Raw genomic sequence first — 20507 nt, 5'->3', positions numbered from 1 at the left:
TTCCTATTTAGAGCATCTTGATGGATTTCATCTCCTGATCTACTTTGCCTGTGTTTCTTTTTGTTAGTGTATCAAGGCTATCTATATTAGAAACTATAGCGCGCCTTCTCTACCTCATTTCTACTATTCTATTTTTCTGCTATTATTTGTCTACTTTTCTCCTTCATTCCACTGTCTGCCCCATTCATTGAGGTTTCTCTGCCACTATGGCTGGAATTCTCATATTTTTCTATCTTTCTCTAGAATGTACTTCAGCATTTTTTGTAGGGCTAGATTGGTGGTCATGAACACCCACAGTTCCTCTTTGTTACGGAACCATCGTGTTTCTCCATTAATTTTGAAAGAGAGTTTTTCAAGGTGCATCAATCTGTGTTGGAGATTATTTTCTTTCAGGGCTTGGACTACTTCACTCCAAGCTCTTTTTGATTTGATAGTTTGTGTTGAGAAGCCTGTCATGATTTTGATGGATTTTCCTTTATAGGTAATCTGTATCTCTTCTCTGAATGCTTCTAATATTCTGTTCTTGTGGTGAATTTCTGGTATCTTGATTATTATATGTCTGTGTGTATATCTGTTCTGGATATAGTTGGCTGGAGTTCTGTAGGCCTCATTTATCTGGATATCATTTCCTTTTCCTATGCTTGGGAAGCTTTCCTTAATTATTTCTGTGAATAGCCTTTGTAATTCATTTGTGTTTACTCCTGCTTCTTCACTCAAATTTTATATTCTTAAGTTGTAAATCCTCTTGTTGTTTTCTAGCCTTTGTATTGTTACTTCCTGGTTACTTGTTATTTTTAAGAGGTCTTTTCTTTCATGATCACACATTGCAAATCTGTCTTCAAATTTTAAAGGCTAACTTTAGTTTGTCAAGGCATTTTTCCAGCTTTCAATGGAGATTTTAATTTCCTAGTAATCTCTTTGGATCTGTTTCATGTATTCTAGATTTTGTTTATATTCATCACCAAAGGTTTCTCTTCTTTGCCTGGGTTCTTCTATTCTTCCATCTGTGTATTCTTGAGAGGGGTTTAGCATTTCTTTTACCAATCTTTTTATATCTTGCCTCACTTGGATTAGAATTTCAGTTTTAAGTTTGTCTATGAGGTCCAAAGGTATTTCTTTATGTCTGCTGATGTTGTGGCCAATATTGCGTGATTGCTGCACTGGTTCTCTTCTGTATTTACCTCTCCTGGACTTATTTTCCTAGGGTCAGTGGCTACAGGCTTTTTCTTATTTCTTTCTTTTGTCATGTTTCTGGTTTCTTTCAGACAGGTGTATGGTGGAGGTCTCAGGCCCTTTCCATATTGCTTACAGTTTTTCTGAAGCATGTTGGCTGGGGGCTTGCTCCCTTCTCCAGTTTACTGTTATCTCAGGTACACGCATGGACAATGTGGGCAGTTCCCACTTCTCTGAGCCAGTCAATCGGTGAGTGCTGTCAGCACATTAGTCTGTGCTGTGTGGTTGTCATAGATTTGGGACAGTTTCATTCCTGGCTATTGGATCCTTACCAAGGGTGTGACCCAGCCCAAGCATATCCCACCAGTCCTTTGAGCCAGGGATGGCTGACTGATGCCACTGTGGTTCCAGGTTCAGGCCTGTTCTGCCCAACTCCAATATGTCCTCCAGCTGGCCATACCTGCTGTTGGACACAATTTCCAGCACTCATCATGAATTAATGCAGCTCTCTGCCTTAGTTCCACTCTATGCTGCACTGCATCCCCTGCCAATGGCGCCAGACTCACCAACTCCTAATTTTAGTGGCCGTGGCTTCAGTGCGACCATGAATCTTTTGGCTCCAAGGCATACCCAGCATAGCGTGGGACTGGACTCAGTGAGTGCATCTGTTGCAGCATTTTATCGATTTTTTTCTTTTTTTTATTTAAAGAAAAAAACAGTATAAGGGTACAAGCAATACAGAATTACAAAAAAAAGGTAAGAAATCACTAGTTAATAGATTATATATTGTTATCTTAAAAATTGTTGTTCAAGTTACAGGATTAAAGCATACAAAGTGGACATTCAAACAGTGAGACTGCAAACAGTTGTGTTCAATGATCCAACAAAACTCAGTAATACAAGCATCTATCTAAACACACCTAAACACACTTGCAGTTGTATCCTTTAGGGCACTTTTTTCCCCTCACTTTTTTACAACAAAATTTACACATTTGGGGTTTTATTACTCCCATAGTTCTTATTAGTATTTTTAGAAGAGAGTAAAACCAAATATGACAAAACAAAGCAGTCAGTCAAAACAAAGGAAGACATAGAACATGATGTAAAAACAGAATACAAGGTTATCAACAATGGTTACCATAATGCCTCTTGCTTCCTAGAAAAGAATTGCCTATATCATTAGGTATAATAAAATTGAACAAAAAAGTACAGAACAAGGCCAATAAAACCTAAACATTGGAAACACTGCAGGACTTCAAAAGAAGATAATAGTCAAACCAGAATGTGCATCATAGTGAATCTTATTGCCTTCAAAATAGTTGCCTATACTCTCAAACTTGATACTATAAAACAGTAAGGAACAGAGTAAAATCAGTGAAAACAAGATAGTGGAAGTAATACAGGGCTTCAAATCAAGTTAATAGGAAATCAAAAAAGTTACTATGATATATCCTGCTAATTTTTTTGATTTTTTCCCTTAATTAATAAGATAATACATAAATGAATAAAATTTTTAAGAAAAAGGAGGAGATTGAGATAAAAGAGGACATAACAGCATAGCAATATAGGTCAAATCATAACAATTTCAGCAACCTAATGCTTCACCACAAAATAACCCAACTTAATTGTAATTACCATAGTGTCTCCTTCAAATATTTGAGTAAAACTTGGTATACTATAGCATCAAACATATCAAGAGAATGTGAAACCATTCAAGAGGATGAAAGTATTACAGGGTATTTAGAACCATCTAACGGAAAACGAACAATGGTTTCTATATAATCTCTTTGCCTATAAAAATTTTTGTTTATACTATCACATAAAATAAAATCCAGTAAGATACAACATGATAAAAGCAAGAGAGACAGAAGAGCAACAGTTTGGTGGGACTTCAAAACAATATGGTATTAAATCAACACTAGCTATTATGATGTCTTGTTTTCTTCAAAATAGCTGTTCATTTCATTACAGGCAATAACTTCAAGCAGCCCAGAATAAAATCATTCCAATTAATGAGTGAAAACTTTATAAGGCTTCAAAGCCACGTAATGGGGAATCATGGATTACCACATACTTTTATATATTTTAATCATTTCTTACAATAGGGAAACTATTCGGTATTCATACATGTGAGTTTGTTTTATTTCACTTATGAGTGTGGTCTCAAGCTGCATCCATTTATTTATAAATATCTCAATGTGATCATTCTTTATAGCTGAGTAGTACTCCATTCCATAGAAATACCACAACTTTTTTATTTATTCCTCAGTTGATGGACATTTGGGTTGTTACCAAGATCTGGCCATTACAAATTGTGCTGCTATAAACATGAGTGCACATATATCACTGTGGTATGATGCTTTCAGTTTTTCTGGGAATATGCCTAAAAGTGGAATAGTTGGAACAAATGGGACTCCCAATCCCAGCTTTTTGGGAAATCTCCAACCTGACTTCCAATGGTTGCACCAATCTACACTCCCACCAACAGTGCAGGACAGTTCCTTTTTCCCACAGCCTCACCAGCATTTGTTGTTGCTGGTTTTCTTGATCCAGGCCATTCTTTCAGGAGTGAGAAGGAATCTGAGTGCAGTTTTAATTTGCATTTCTCTAATGAGCAATGATGATGAACATTTTTTCATGTATTTATTTGCCATTTGTATTTCTTCATCTGAGAAGTGTGTATTCATCTCAGATGCCCATTTTTGGATTGGATCTTTGAATTTTGGGGGTCTGATTTTTTTAATTCTTTGTATGTTTTAGACACAAGTCCTTTGTCTGAGGGACAGTTCACTACGATTTTTTTCCCAGTTTGTGGGTTTTCTTTTCATTATGCTTGAGATTTCTTTTAACATGCAGAAACTTTTTAGTAAGAGGTGGTCCCAGGTATTGATTCTGGGAAGTCTTTCCCATGCAGTTTGAGTCTTGTTCATGAATTCTTTCCCTATCCCTACATCTTCAAGGATTCTACCCAATTTGAATTCCAATAGAATTAGTGTTTCCGTTTTAATATTCAGATCTTTGAATCCTTTAGATTTTAATTTAGTATATGATGATAGGCATGTGTCTAGTTTTAGTTTTTGGCAAATGGACAGCCAGGTTTTCCAACACCATTTATTAAAGAGACTGTCGTTCTTCTAGTGAATCTGTTTTGCTCCTGTATCAAAGATAAGGTGATTGACTGTGTTTGTAGTTGTGGTTGTATCTTCTAATCTATTCCATTGATCTTTGGCTCTGTTTTGATTCCAGTACCATTTTGAATTCACTACGGTTGCTTTGTAGTATAACTTCGAGTCAGGGATTGTGATGCCTCCTGCCTTGCCTTTGTTGCTTAGAACTGTCTTTGCTATTCTAGGTCTCTTCTCATTCCAGATGAATTTTAGGAGTGATTTCTGTAGATCTATGAGGTATGTTGATGGTAATATTATTGGGATTGCATTGAATCTGTGTAAGAGTGTTGGAAGAATGGTCATTTTCACAATATTTATTCTTCCTATCCATGAACAAGGGATGTCTTTCCATTTTGTAAGATCATCTTCAGTTTCTTTTTTCAGTGCATTTTAAATTTCCCAGTATAGGTTTTTCACTTCTTTCATAAGAGTACTTTATAAATATTTCATTTTTTTGCTTGATAGTGTGAAGTGTGTGGTCTCTCTTATATGTTTCTCTGTGATTTTCTTGTTAGTGTATAGGAATGGTATTGATTTTTGGGTAGTGAGTTTTGTATCCAGCTACATTACTGAATTAATTATTATATCTAAGAGTCTTTCAATGGGGGTATTCTATAAAGTATCAGGTCATCTGCAAACAATGATAATTTAACTTCTTCTTTTCTCATCTTTACCCTTCTTTTTCTCTCTCATCTAATTTATCTGGCTAGTATTATCAGTACTATTTCAAATAGGAGTGGTGATAAAGGACATCCTTGTCTTGTGCCTCATTTTAAAGTAAAGGCCTTCAATTTTTGGCCATTTAGTATGATACTGGCTGTTGGTTTGTTGTAGATGGCCTTTATTATATTGAGGTAAAGACCATCTCTTCCAATTTTCTGTAAAGTTCTTATCATGAGGGAATACTGGACCTTATCAAAAGATTTTTCTGCATCCATAGAAAATGATCATGTGATTCTTATTTTTGGATTTATTGATATGGTGGATTACATTTATTGATTTACATATGTTGAACCATCCCTGCATGACTGGGGTGAATCTCTCTTGGTCATGGTGTATAATCTTCTTGATGATTTGCTGGATCCTATTTGCCAATATTTTATTGAGGATTTTTGCATCTGTGTTCATTATGGAGATTGGTCTATAGTTTTCTTTTTTACTTGGATCTTTCTTAGGTTAATATTTGCTTCCAGGAATGATTTAGGAAGGATTGCTTCCCTTTCAATTTCATTGAAGTGTTTGAGGAGTGTTGGCCTTAGGTCTTCTTTGTATTTCTTGTAGAATTCTGCAGTGAATCCGTCTGGGCCTGGGCTCTTCTTTGTAGGTGAGGACTTAATTGTGTTTTCAATTTCATTAATAGAGATTGGGTTACATCCTCTTGACCTAGCTTTGGTACTTTATACGTTTCTAGGAATCTGTCTATTTCTTCTGTGTTATCACTTGCTCTTCTTTTTCTAGCTGTTTGGCTGTAGCATCAGGTTATTTGTTTGTACTCATTCTGTTTTCCTGATGTGAGAACACAGTGCAATATATTTTCCTCTGAGGATGGCTTTCATTGCATCCCACAGATTCTGGTGAGTTGTATCTGTATTTTCATTTTCTTGTAGGTATTGTTTAATTTCCCCTGTGACTCACTGATTACCCAAGAGTATATTATTCAGTTTGCATGTGTTTGTGGGATTTTTGCAGTATCTTTTATCATTAATTTCTAATTTCAAATTGCTATGATTTGATAACATGCAAGGGATAATTTCAACTCTTTTGCATTTATATAAATATGTTATTTGAGCTAATATATGGTCTATTTTAGAGAATGACCTATGTACTGTTGAGAAGAATGTGTATTCTGATGTTGTTAGGTGGGACACTCTGTAGATTTCTATCAAGTCCATTTGTTCACATGTGTGATTCAGTTCTGTTATTTCTTTGCTGATTTTCTGTCTGGTTGATCTGTCCCTTGGAGTCAGTGCTGTGTTAAGTTCTCCTGTTACAATTGTGTTACTGATAATTTGATTTTGCACTTCTGTTAATACTTGTTTTATATAAGTGGGTGCTCTGGAATTTGCTGCATATATGTTTAACATAGTTATCTTTTCCTCTTGAAGTTTTCCCCTAACAAGTACGTAGTGACCTGCTTTGTCTCTTCTGATCATTATTGGTTTAAAGTTCACATTGTCTGCAGACAGGATGGCTAATCTTGCTTTTTTGGGGGGTTCCTGTTGCATGAAGTATTATTTTCCATCCTTTGGCTTTCAGTCTGTGAGTATCCTTCTGGGTTCTACAAGTTTCTGGTAGAGAGCATATGGTTGGATTTTGTTTCTTGATCCATTCTGCCAGTCTGTTTCTTTTAATTGATGCATTGAGACCATTTACATTAATGGTTATAACTGTTAAATGCTGGTTTATTGTTGACATGTTATCTTTCTGCTGTTGCATCTTTATCTTTCTGTTCTGTTTAATTTTCTGCTTTGCTTAGTGGTTTTTTCCTAAGTCTATCTAAACTGTCTTTCAATATTTTTTCAGGGTTGGCTTGGTGATCATGAAGTTCTTCAGCTGTTCTTTGTCATGGAAGTATCTTATTTCACCATCAATTTTGAAGGATAATTTTACAGGGTACATCAGTCTAGGTTGGAAATCATTTTCCTTTAGGATCTGGAATACTTCACTCCATGCTCTTCTTGACTTTATTTTTGTGCTGAGAAGTCTGCTGTGATTCTGATAGGTTTTCCTTTATAAGTGTTCTGTCTTTTTTCTCTGACAGCTTTTAATAGTCCATTCTTGTGTTGGATTTCTGGGATGGTGATTATTATATGTCTGGGTGTAGTTTTATTTCGGTTGTGACTATTTGGAGTTCTCTATGGTTCACTGAACCTGATGTCAGTTTCTGATCTCATGCTTGGGAAATTTTCAGCTATTACTTCTCTAAATATCCTCTTGACTTCCTTTATGTCATCCCCCCTTTATGTCTTTTTCATTAATCCCTATCAATCTTTTGCTGTGTATCTTTGTGTCATCTTGCAGTTGTTGAACTGTTATTTCCTGATTCTTTGTTATTTTTAAAAGATCTTTCCTTTCCTGTTCACTAGCTGAAATCCTATCTTTGCGGTCTGAAATTCTATCTTCACGTTCATTTAGGCAGCTTTTACAGCTTTAAGTGGAATTTTTGATTTCCTGTATAACTCTGTGCATCTGCTTTATGTATTCTGTTTCTTATATTGCTCATTGAGGGATTCTATCTTTTTGTTTAGTTCTTGCAATTTTTTAACTGTATTTTCTTTAGATATGTTTAGCATACCTTTGATTTCTTTTATCATGGCTTCTTTTACCTGGGATATTATTTCCAGTTTGAATTCTTGTAAAGTTTCCCAGAGTTGCTTTTTTATTTCTGTTGCTAATATGTCTGATATTTGAGCTGTATGGCATATATTTTCTTCTATATACATCATTCCTAAGGTTTCTTTGGATAGGCTGGAGGCTTGAGATTGCAATTTGGTCTTTCATTTTTTCATTTTCCTATATTTCTCTGTTTCAAGTGTTATTTGATAGCTTCCTCTCAGACTGTTGGAAATCCCCTTCTATGCCCTCAACTCCTGGGACTCTGGCACCCAGTTACCCCAGGCCGCCGGGCCTCTGGAACAGTGGTGCTTGCCTCCTTGCTTCGAACTCCACTGTCCTCCAAGCACGTGGGAGGTGGATGCAGGCACCCCTGACCCACCTAGCTCTTCCAGTGCACCCAGAAGCCTCGAGGGTCCCAAACAAGCTGGACTCGGGGGAAAGTGCATGGGGCACTTCCTCCAGGATGCTGGGCCTCTGGAATCGGTGGCACTTGCCTACTTGCTTAGAACTCCACAGGCCTCCAAGCACATGGGGAGGGGGATGCAGGCACCCCAGACCTGCCTAGCTGTTTCAGTGCACCCCGAGGTTGCAAGAGTCCCAGACAAGCTGGGCTCCAGGCAAAGTGGGTGCCTGCCTGCTTGGTTAGAACTCCACAGTTCTCCAAGCACAGCTGGAATGGGGAAGCAGATGCAGGTGCCTCAGATCCATCTAGCTGTTTCTTTTATCCACATTTTTCCTTCCTTTCCTTTTTCCTGAGTTTCTTCCTGCATCATGAGAATCAGTCTCCTTTTGTCTGATCTTCTCCATGTTGTTAAATTCTAGTGTTTGAGTTTTTTTTTTTCCTCAGAGAGACTCTCTACCCTGCCACCTATCAAGCCATCATCTTCAAAATTCAAGTGTGAGGTGCAATCTCAATGCTGTTTTAATTTGCATTTCTCATATTATCAGTTATGGTGAACATTTCTTCATGTATTTGTTTGACATTTGTATTTCTTCATCTGAGAACTGTGTGTTTATCATATTTGGAGAGGGTCTTTGAATTTGGGGGGCTTCACGTTTTTCAGTTCTTTTTTTTTTTTTTTTTTTGTCTTTTTTCCTTTTTATCAGTATGGGGAATCGAACTCATGACTGCCTGCTTCCAAGGTAGGTGCTTATGTCACTGAGCTAAATCCCCAGCCCTGTTTTTCAATTCTTTATATGTTCTTGATATAAGTCATTTGTCTGAGGGGTTGCTTGCTAAAATTCTTTCCCATTTTGTGGGTTTTAGTTTTACTCTTCTGGTGATTTCTTTTGAAATGCAGAAACTGTTCAATAATATGAGACCCCAGTTGTTGATTCTTTGAAATGTTTCCCATGCAGTTTGCATTTTGTTCATGAATTTTCAGCCTACCCCTGTGCCTCCAAGACTTCACTGATATTGTCTTCCAGTAGATTTAGTGTTTCTGTTTCAATATTTAGATCTTTAATCCATTTTGACTTTAGTTTAGTGTATGGTGACGGGCATTGGTCTAGTTTCAGTCTTGAGGAGAGCCAATTTTTCCAACACTATTTATTAAAGAGGCTATCCTTCTTCCAGTGAACATGTTTAGCCTCTTTGTCAAAAATAAGGTTGCTGAGTGTTTTCATAGTTGCATTTGGATCTTCTAATCTATTCCATTGGTCTTCAGGTGTATTTCTTTCCAGGACCATGCTGATTTTATCACTGTGGTTTTGTAGTATAGTTTCAATTCAGGAATTGAGATGCCCCCTGCCTTGCCTTTGTTGCCCAGCATTGACTTTGCTATTCTAGATTTCTTCTGTTTCCAAATGAATTTTAGGAGTGTTTTCTCTCGATTTGTGAGGTATATTAATGGCATTTTGATTGGGATTGAAATAAATGTATGTAAGACTTTGGGAGTATGGTGACTTTCACAATGTTTATTCTTCCTATCAAAGAGCAGGGAATACCCTTCTATTTTTAAATATCCTCTTCCATCTCCTTTTTTAGTGTAGCATACTTTTCAGTATTCAGATCTTTAACATTCTTAGTTAGGTGAATTCCCAAGTATTTCATTTTTTAGATGCTATTATGAAGGGCAATGTTTCCATAATTTCTCTCTCTGTGAGTTTTTTGTTTGTATACACAAATGCTATTGATTTTTGAGCATTGATTTTGTATCCAGCTACACTGCTGAACTTGTTTATTACTTCTAATAGTTTTTTTAAATGAGTTTTTGGGTCTTCTATATAGAGTGTCATGTCATCTGCAAACAGTGATAATTTAACTTCTTCCTTTCCTATTTTTACTCCTTTTATTTTTCTCTCTTGTCTGATTGCTCTGGCTAGTATTTCCAGAACTATATTGAACAGGGGTAGTGATAGTGGACATCCTTGTCTTGTTCCTGATTTTAGGGTAAAGGCTTTCAGTTCTTGGCTATTTAATATGATGCTGGCTGTTGGTTTGTCGTAGATGGCCTTTAGAAGATTGAGGTAGACAGACTGTATTCTGAGTTTCTGAAGGGCTTTTTTTAAAAATCATAAACAGGGGTTGGACTTTATTGAAAGCTTTTTCTGCATCTACTGAGATGACCATGTGGTTTTTGTTTTTTGGCTCTGTTGATGTGGTGTATTACATTTGTTGATTTGCATGTTCTAAACCATCCCTGCATTCCAGGAATAAATCTCACTTGGTCATCATGTATAATCTTCCTGATGATTTGCTGCATTCTATTGGCTCATATTTTATTGAGAATGTTTGCAACAGTGTTCTTTAGTGAGACTGGCTATAGTTCTCCTTTTTGGTTGAGTGTTTCTCTGGTTTTGGAATCAGACTAATACTTGCCTCCAGGAATGATTTAGGGAGAATTGCTTCCATCTCAATTTCACTGATGAATTTAAGGAGTATTGGCATCAAATCTTCTCTGAATTTCTTGTGGAATTCAGTCATGAATCCATCAGGACCTGGGCTTTCTCATTGGTAAGTTTTTAATTACATTTTCAATCTCAATAGCTGATATTGAGTTGGTTATTCAAAATTGCTATACCTTCTTTGTTGAGGTTTGGTTGTTCATATGTTTCTAGAAATCTTTCCATTTCCTCTGTATTTTCCACTCTATGTGAGTAGAGATTTTTAATTTCTTGGGATCTGCAGTAATTTCCCCCTTTATAGTTCTTATTGTGTGAATTTGTGTTTTTTCTTTCTTCTTCTTGATAGCGAGAAATTTGTCAATTTTATCATCTCAAAAAACCAGCTTTTTGATTCATTCTTTTAATTTTTTAGTTTCAATTGCACTGATTTTTGCTCTAATCTTTACATTTTATTGTCTTCTGTGAGCTTTGGGTTTAACTTGCTCTTCTTTTTCTTGAAGCCTGAGATGAAGCATTAGGTTGTTTATTTGTGCTCATTCTGTTTTCTTGATATGACAATTTATTGCTACATATTTCCCATTTAGGACTGCTTTCACTGCCTTCCACAGATTGCGATATGTTGTTTCTGCATTTTCACTGGATTGTAGCTATTGCTTTATTTCTTTTTTAATTTCATCTGTAGCTCACTGGTTGTTCAGAAGCTTGTTGTTTAATTTCCATGTATTTATGCAGGTTTTGCCATTTCTTTTGCCTTTAATTTCCAATTTACTGTGCTATGCTCAGATATTTTGCATGCAATACTTTCAATACCTTTCCATTTACTTAAGAATGTTTTATGGGATAATATGTGGTCTATTTTGGAGAATGTCCCATGTGCAGCTGAGAAAATGCATATTCTGATGTGGTTGGGTAGAATACTTTGTAAATATCTACTAAGTCCAATTGCTTACATGTATGATTCAGTATTACTATTTCTTTACTGGCTTTTTATCTAGTTAATCTATCTGTTTGTGACAATAGGGTGTTAACATCCCCTGTTATAATTGTGTTCTTGTGTATTTGTTTTTTATGCCCATTAGTATTTGTCTTATATAGCTGATTGCTCCTATATTTCATGCATTATATCTATAATTGTTAGTACTTCCTCTTGAGCTTTTCCACTAACAAGTATGTAGTGACATTTTTTTATCATTTTAATCATTTTGTGTTTGAAATTCATGTTGTCTGCAAATAGAATAGTTACACCTGCTTTTCTCTGGTTACCTGTCACATGGAATACCACCATTTGATTATGAGTTTCCTTTTGGGTCAGATGTGTTTCTTGTATACAGCATATTGTGGGATCATGTTTCTTGATCCGTTCTGTCAACCTATTTCTTTGATAGGTGAATGGAGGCCATTTACATTTATGGGTATAACTGATATGTACTGGCTCGACTTTGTCATGTTATGTTCCTCTTGCTTGTTTTCTCCTTTTCCCCCTTGTTTAATTGCTTGCCCTGCCTGGTAGTGTTTTACTGTTGTGATTCTGGAGATTGTGGTCATTTGTATCTCTATCCAGTATGTCTTTCAATAGTCTTTCTAGGGTTGAGTTGATGGACATGAATTTCTTCAGTTATTGTCATGGAAGTATCTTGTTTCTCCTTTAAATTTGAATGAAAGTTTTGCTGAGTACATCAGTCTGGGTTGAAAGTTGATTTCTTGGGAGGGAGAGAAGATGGCAACTTGATAGGTAGCTGGGTGGATCCTCTGTGGGAAAAGCAGCTCAGATGCTGGAATTTGACAATATGGAGAGGAGTGGATGAGTGGAGAGAAACTCTTATGAATCCAGGAGGAAACTTAAGGAAAAAGAAAAATAGGAAGAGGAAGAAAAAATGCAAATGGAGGGCTGGAGTCCAACGTGCATACTGAGACCAGTCCATGCTGTGCTGGGAGTGCTTGGGTGATTTAAGGTCACACTGAAGCCATGGCAGATAATGGGAATTGGTGAGTACTGGGCCCTTGGTGGGAGGACATGGTGCTGTGTTGAGTGGAGCCAAGGTGGAGAACTATAATAGTTTGCAGTGAGTGCTGTAAATTGGATCCTTCTGTGGGTGTTGCTGGCTAGAAGACATCTTGGAGTGGAGCAGAGCCTGGCACCATGGTGGTATCAGTCAGCTGCCCCTGGCCCAGAGAGGATTGATGCAATCTGCTTGGGCTGAGCCCTGCCCCTGGTTGGGACACAATAGCCAGGATGAAACTGTCCCAAACCTGTTATGTCCACCACAGCACAGCCTAAGTTGCTGAAGGGACTTGCCAGTTGACTGTCTCAGAGGTGAGAGGCTAGCCTGCATTGTCCCTGTGTGATACTTGCTGGTTGACTGGCTCAGAGGCGAGAGGCTAGCCTGCAACATCCCTGCATACACCTCAGATACCAGCAAATTGGAGAGGGCAGCAAAACCCCAGTCAGTAAACTTCAGAAACACTGTAAGAAATACGAAGAGTGCCAGAAACCTCCACTACACACCTGTCTGAGAGAAACCAGAAATGTAACAAGAGAAAGAAATTTTTAAAAAAAACCTCCAGCTGCTGACCCTGGAAAAATAAGCCCAGGAGAGGTAAATACAGAAGAGAACCAGTGCAGCAATCATGCAATATTAACCACAACATCAGCGGACATAAAGAAATACCTTCATGACCTCATAGACAAACTTAAAACTGAAATTCTAATTCAAGTGAGGTAAGATATAAACAGAATAATTCTAATAATAGGGCTGGACCGAACTGCAGCCTGGACCTAGGGCTTAGTAGCAATAGCAGCAGCCAACTTTCCGAATATGAGCACTACAGGCATCCGAAAGCCTGCACAGGTGTTTAGAAAAAATGGCAGAAGATATTGATATTGACGCAATGCTTGAGGTTCCTTATAAGAAGGATGAGAACCAGTTGAGCAGTGCTAATGGCCATGAAGAATGTAGCAAAAAGAGGAGGAAAAGCAAGAGCAGAAGTCAAAATCATGAATGAAAGAGAACCAAAAGTAAGGAAAGAAAGTGTAGTAGAGATAAAGGAAAAAGAGCAAAAGCCATGAATAGAAGTGAAGCAGAAGCAAAGAAAGGAGATGGAGCCACACAAGAAGTTGAGATCAAAGATTCTGAGGCCGCTAAAGAAGTCCCTACTCCAGACCAAAATTTAACAGGGCCATCCTAGGAAACACTGGGTTGCCTCATAGCATCAAATTAAGCAGACGACGTTCTCGAAGCAAAAGCCCATTCAGAAAAGATAAGAGCCCTGTGAGGGAACCTATTGATAATCTAACTCCAGAGGAAGGAGATGTAAGAACAATTTTCTGCATGCAGCTGGCAGCAAGACTTCAACCAAGAGATTTGGAAGAGTTTTTCTCTACAGTAGGAAAGGTTCGAGATGTAAGGATGATTTCTGATAGAAATTCTAGACGTTCCAAAGGAATTGCTTATGTGGAGTTTGTTGATGTTAGTTCAGTGCCTCTAGCAATAGGATTAACTGGCCAATGGGTTTTAGGAGTGCCAATCATAGTTCAAGCATCACAGGCAGAAAAAAAACAGAGCTGCAGCAATGGCAAACAATTTACAAAAGGGAAGTGCTGGACCTATGAGGCTTTATGCGGGCTCATTACACTTTAACATAACTGAAGATATGCTTCAGGGGATATTTGAGCCTTTTGGAAGGATTGAAGGTATCCAGCTCATGATGGACAGTGAAACAGGTTGATTGAAAGGATACAGATTCATTACATTTTCTGACTCAAAATGTGCCAAGAAGGCATTGGAACAGCTTGATGGCTTTGGACTAGCAGGAAGGCCAATGAAAGTTGGTCATGTTACTGAACATACAGATGCTTCTAGTGCCAGTACATTTTTGGACAGTGATGAACTGGAATTGACTTGGGAACAACTGGTAATCTCCAGTTAATGGCTAGACTTGTGGAAGGTACTGGTTTGCAGATTCCACCAGCTGCACAGCAAGCTTTACAATTGAGTGGCTCTCTGACATTTGGTGCTGTGGCAGAATTCTCTTTTGTTACAGATTTTCAGACACAACTTCCCCCACAGACTGAAACTTCAGCTTTAGCTGCAGCTGCCTCTGTGCAACCCCTTGCAACACAGTGTTTCCAGCTGTCTAATATGTTTAATCCCCAAACAGAAGAAGAAGTTGGATACAGAGATTAAGGATGATGTGATAGACGAGTGTAACAAACATGAAGGAGTTATTCGTATTTATGTTGACAAGAATTCTGCTCAGGGCAATGTGTATGTGAAGTGCCCATCAACTGCTGCAGCTATTGCTGCTGTCAATGCATTGCATGGCAGATGGTTTGCTGGTAAAATGATAACAGCAGCATATGTACCTCTTCCAACTTACCACAACCTATTTTCTGACAGCAACACAACTACTGGTTCCAAGTAGATGATGAAGCAAGATATAGTTCCTTATGTACATAGCTTTTTTCCCTTGAGAATCCATCTTTTATTTAGATAAAAAAGAGGCAAGGGTCTACTGTCATTTGTATACAATTCCTGTTACCTTGAAGAAAATAAAAATGTTAACAGAAAAAAAAAATAAAAAGAATAATTAAAGAAAAGCTAAGCCATTCCCAAGAAAATACAGATGGAAGAATTGAGAAACCCAGAAAAGGAAGAGAAACCTTTGGTGAAGAATATAAACAAAATCTAGAATACATGAAACAGATCCAAAGAGATTACCAGGAAACTAAAAACTCCATTGAAAGCTGGCAAAATGCCTTGGTAGAAACTAAAGTTAGCCTTTTGAAACTTGAGAGGTTTATAATGTGTGATCATGAAAGAAAAGATCTCTTAAAAATAACAAGGAACCAGGAAGAAACAATTTAAAGGCTGGATGACAACAAGAGGATCTATAACTTAAGAATAAAAAACATGAGTGAAGAAGCAGGAGTAACCACAAATGAACTACAAAGACTATTCACAGAAATAATTGAGGAAAACATCCAAGCATAGGAAAGAGAAATGATATCCACATAAATCATGCATATGAAATTCCAACCAACTACAACCAAAACAGATCTACACCCAGACATATAATAATCAAGATCCCAGAAGTCCACCACATGAACAGAATATTAAAAGCAGCCAGAGAAAACAAGCAGATCACCTACAAAGGAAAAATCATCAAAATAATGACACACTTAACAACATAAACTCTCAAATCAAGAAGAGCCTGGGGGGGAAGTCCAAGCCCTGAAAGAAAATAACCTCCAACACAGATTGATGTACCCTGAAAACTCTCTCTCAAAATTAATGGTGAAGTAAGATGTTTCCAAAACAAGGAGGAACTGCAGGAGTTCGTGGCCACCAATCCAACTACAAAAAATACTAAAGGACATTCTAGAGAGAAAAAAATGCCAGGATTCCAGCAACAGTAGCAGAGAAACCTCAATCAACAGTGCAGACAGTGGAATGAAGGAGAAAAGTGGATGAATAATAGCAGAAAAACAGAATAGCAGTGATGAGGCAGAGAAGGTAGGCCATGATCTTTAATACAGATAGCCTTGATATACTAACATAAAGAAACACAGGCAGAGTATATTAGGAGGCAGGATCCATCAAGATGCTTTGAATAGGAAATATACTCAACCTGAAAGAGGGTCAATAATCTGAAAGTCAAAGATGAGAAAACAATGCTTTATGTGACAGGGAACCAAAGAGAAATAAGGGCAACTTGTCCCACAGCTGCAGATAGGTTGGAAAGTTATGACACTTTTGGACAGTGTCGAACTACACAGCTGGAAGGAAGGAAAACCTTGTGGCTTTAGTAAGTAAAGGAGTACAGCTCAAGCTCAAGCTTAGGGGTAAAAAGGTTCAGCAACACTCAGATAGATAACAGGTTGACCTCCTAATCTAAAAATAGGAGCTAGTGGCACCCAAAATACACAAAGCATCCTGAGAAGGGGAAAGGTGAGGATTTGCCTAGAAAAGGAAGGAAGGGGACATTGTCAATAGTCTATCAGGATTTAAAAGCCACAGTAGTCTTATCGCTCTGTGTAGTTTGATTTTATTTTGGTCCGGTCTGTCTACTCATACTAGATTTCAGGGCACAGACATCTATCCAAAAATAGGTTATACCATGGTAAGTATACTTAATTTACTATAAACTTAAACGGAAGACCTTTATTACTTACACTGTATTACTATAACTGATCTTATCTGAAGCTGGTTTGTTAGACCACTGTTTTGCCTTGACTGATTTATTCGAATTTGGTATGTTTGATAGTATCAAGTCTAAGAGTAGAGGCAACTACTCTGAAGATGACAAGATGTAATAAGATACCCATTCCAGTTTGGTTATTAACTGCTTTTGAAGTCCTACAATGTCCCCAATGTTGCATTTTTATTAAAATTGCTATGTAATGATATGTTCAATTATATTATGCCTGATGATGTAGATAATTCTATTGAAAATAACATGAGAAAGCATAGTAACTACCATAGATCACCTGGTATTGTGGTTTTATATGTCTTTTTTATTTCATATTTTTCTAGGAATTGGTTTTGTTGTCTTGTTTTGATCTGTTTTTCCCTATAATACAGAAAGGTTAGATATACATGTAGAGATTCACACATGGTGAGAATTTCTAAACTGTTTACAGGAACAGATTATATAATGCATGATGTAACGAACACATACTCTGAAGAAGAAGAGGCACTGAGAATCCCAGTGCTAATTCTGTAGCATTATGATGTAAAATGTAGCAACACTATTATTCACTGTTCAGAGTGATATTAGTCTAGTCTCTTATGTTCAATTTCAGCATATGTAAAGATAAGGACAGCTACTACAAAGAGAATTAGAGGCATAATGGTAGTCATTATTGACTTCCCCTATGTCAGGCCTGGAAGACCTAAAAAGCCTTCATCATCCTGTAATGATTTGATTAGTTCTATAATATTCAATATGTATTCAATGTGTATGAAGATGTGTACAACTATTTGGAAGAAAACAAGAGACAATAAGATTGATAGTGAAGATCTCCAGTGGACTTGCTTTGAAATCCATGTTGCTTAAAATTGTTCCCTTATGATCCGTTTTGTTCTTTTTTATGTTTAATCTTATCCTTTTAAAATTAAATTTTAAAAAAAGAAAGTTGGTTTCCTTCAGGTTTTAAATGCCTCACTCTAAGATCATCTTAGCTTCAGGGTTTGTGTTCAAAATTCTTTAATCATTTTAATGGGCTTTCCTTGATAGGTGAGTTGTGTCTTTTCTCTAACAGCTTTCAGTTATCTGTTTCTATGTTGTATGTCTGGGATCTTAATTATTATATGTTGGTGTGTGGATTTACACTGGTTGTGAATGTTTGACAATCTATATGCCTCACTTATCTGCATAACAGATATTTCCCCATGTTTAAGAAATTTTCTGCTATATCTTCTGTGAGTATTTTAGTTATGCCATTTGTATTGACTCCTGTGTCTTCACTGATGCCTATTAATCTTACATTGTTGTTCTTGGCATCATCTATTTTTTATTTCTTAAATTAATTTTATTGGTATACTTCTGACATACATAATGATCACATACATCATAGGGAATTTGTACCTGCACATAATACGTCTCAATTTTTTTTAATTTAAAAAATGCATCAGGATAAAAGAGAACATAACAACACAGGTCAGAACAGAACAATTTAACAACATAGTATTTCAACACAAGACAACCTGACATAACAGGAGTTCACATAGGGTCTCTTTCCTTAAAATATTTGAGTGTATCTTCATATACTATAGCATCAAACATAACTAGACAGCGTAAAACCATTCAAGAGAATGAAAGTACTACAGTGTATTCAGATCCAACCAACAGAAAATGAGCAATGGTTACTATATTATCTGCTTGTCTATAAAAATTCTTGCTTATGCTATCACATATAATAAAATCCAATAAAATACAACTTGATAAAACCAATGGAAACCAAAGAACAAACCTTGGTGGGACTTCAAAGTGAGATGACATTAAATCATCACTGGCTATTATAGTGCCTTATTTTCTTCAAAATAGCTGTATATACCATCACAGACAAAATCAAACAACCCAGAATAAAACCATTTCTTTTTTTTTTTAATTTTATGTAAGGAGGAAAAAAAAGCAGAGAAAGGGTACAAGTTATACAGATTTACAGAAAAAAAAATAAACAGTAGGAAATCACTAGTTAATGGATTACATATTGTCATCTTAGAAATAATTGTTCAAGTCACAAAATTAAAGCTTGTAAAGTGGACATTTCAACAATGATACTGCAAACAGTTCTGTTCAATGATCCAATAAAACTCAGTGATATCATTTTCTATCTTATACACTTAAATATACATGCAGTTATATAGTTTAGAGCACTTTCTTTTCTTCTCTTTTGTACAATGACTATTACACATTTTGGGTTTTATTGCTCCCACAGTTCTTATTACTTTTTTGGAAGAGAGTAGAACCAAATGTGACATAACAGAACAGAGTTGGTCAAATCAAAAGGGTGGACATAATAGATAATGTAAAAACATAATACAAGGTGATCAACAATGGTTTCCATAATGCCTCCCGCTATCTCTAATAGAATTGCCTATATCATTAGTTATAATAAAATTGAACAAAACAGTAAAGAACAAAACCGATAAAACCAAAACATTGGAGACATTATAGGTCTTCAAAAGTAGATAAAAGTCAACGAGAATGGGCATCATAATGAATCTCATTATCTTCACAGCTGTTGCCTAAACTTTTGAACCTGATACTATCCAGCAAAACAGACTAGGGGAACATCAGTCAAAAACAAGATGGTGAGAGTAATACAGGGCTTCAAATCGAGATAATAGAAAGTCAAAGTGGGTTACTATATCCTGCTATTTTTCCCCTTTAATTAAATGGATAAAAATAAAAAAGTAAATAATGGAGTGGAGATTGAGAAAAAAGAGGGCATAACAGCGAAACAGCACAGATCAAAACATAACCATTTAAGCAGAATAGTGTTTCACCACCAGATAATCCTGACCTAAAAGTAGTTACCATATTGTCTCTTTCCTTGAAATCCTTGAGTACAACTTTGTATACTGTAGCATTAAATATATCAAAACAATGTAAAACCATTTAAGAGAATGACAGCATTACAGGGTGTTTAGAATCGACTAACAGAAAATGAACAATGGTTTCTGTATAATCTCCTTGTCTTTAAAAGGTTTTGCTTATGCTATCATACATAATAAAATCCAATAAGATACAACCTATTTAGACCAATGGAGACAGAAGAACAAAAGCTTGATGAGACTTCAAAACAAGATGATACTAAATCAGTATTACCTATTAAGATGTCATTTTCTCCAAAATAGCTGTTCCTATCATCCAATCTTCTCTGCCTCATTTCTGTTGAGCTCTTTTTCTGTCAGTAGCTGTCAGTTTGTCTTCTTCATTTTGTTCTCTGCTCCATTCGTTGTGGCCTCCCCGCCACTATTTCTGGATTCTTTGTAGTTTTGTTTTTTAAGAATATCCTGCAATACTCTCTGTAGAGTTGAATTGGTGATTGCAAATTCCCCCAGTTCCTCTTTATCCTGGAAGCACCTTGTTTTTCCATCAATTTCCAGGGACAGTTGTGCAGGATATCTCAATCTTGGCTGGAGATTATTATCTTTCAAAGCTTGAATTATTTCCTCCCATGCTCTTCATGATTTGATGGTTTGTGCAGAGAAATCTGCTGTAATTCTGATGGGTGTTCCCTTGTAAGTGGTCTGTTTCTTGTCTCTGACAGCTTTTAATATTCTGTTCTTGTATTGAATTTCTGGAATTTTAATTATTATATGCCTGGGTGTTGCTCTGTTTGGGTTGTAGGTAGCTGGGGTCCTGTATGCCTCATACATCTGAGTATCTTTACCTTTTGCTAAATTAGGAAAATTCTCCTGGATTATTTCTGTGAGTAGCTTTTGTAATTCATTTGTTTGTGTCCCTACTTCTTCT

The 20507-nt window shown here is 36.6% G+C and overlaps 1 pseudogene; it reads left to right on the top strand.

Annotated features, from left to right (window-relative positions):
* The first annotated feature begins 13646 nt into the window (after positions 1–13646).
* LOC100714766 (RNA-binding protein 39-like) lies at positions 13647–14949 on the top strand (annotated as a pseudogene).
* The last annotated feature ends 5558 nt before the right edge of the window (positions 14950–20507 follow it).

Source organism: Cavia porcellus, unplaced genomic scaffold, assembly GCF_034190915.1.
Source record: "Cavia porcellus strain 051 isolate PalLab524CR breed Dunkin Hartley unplaced genomic scaffold, mCavPor4.1 scaffold_3, whole genome shotgun sequence".
NCBI lineage: Eukaryota > Metazoa > Chordata > Mammalia > Rodentia > Caviidae > Cavia > Cavia porcellus.
Note: the sequence above shows the minus strand (reverse complement) of the source record. Positions and strands in the feature narration are given on the sequence as shown.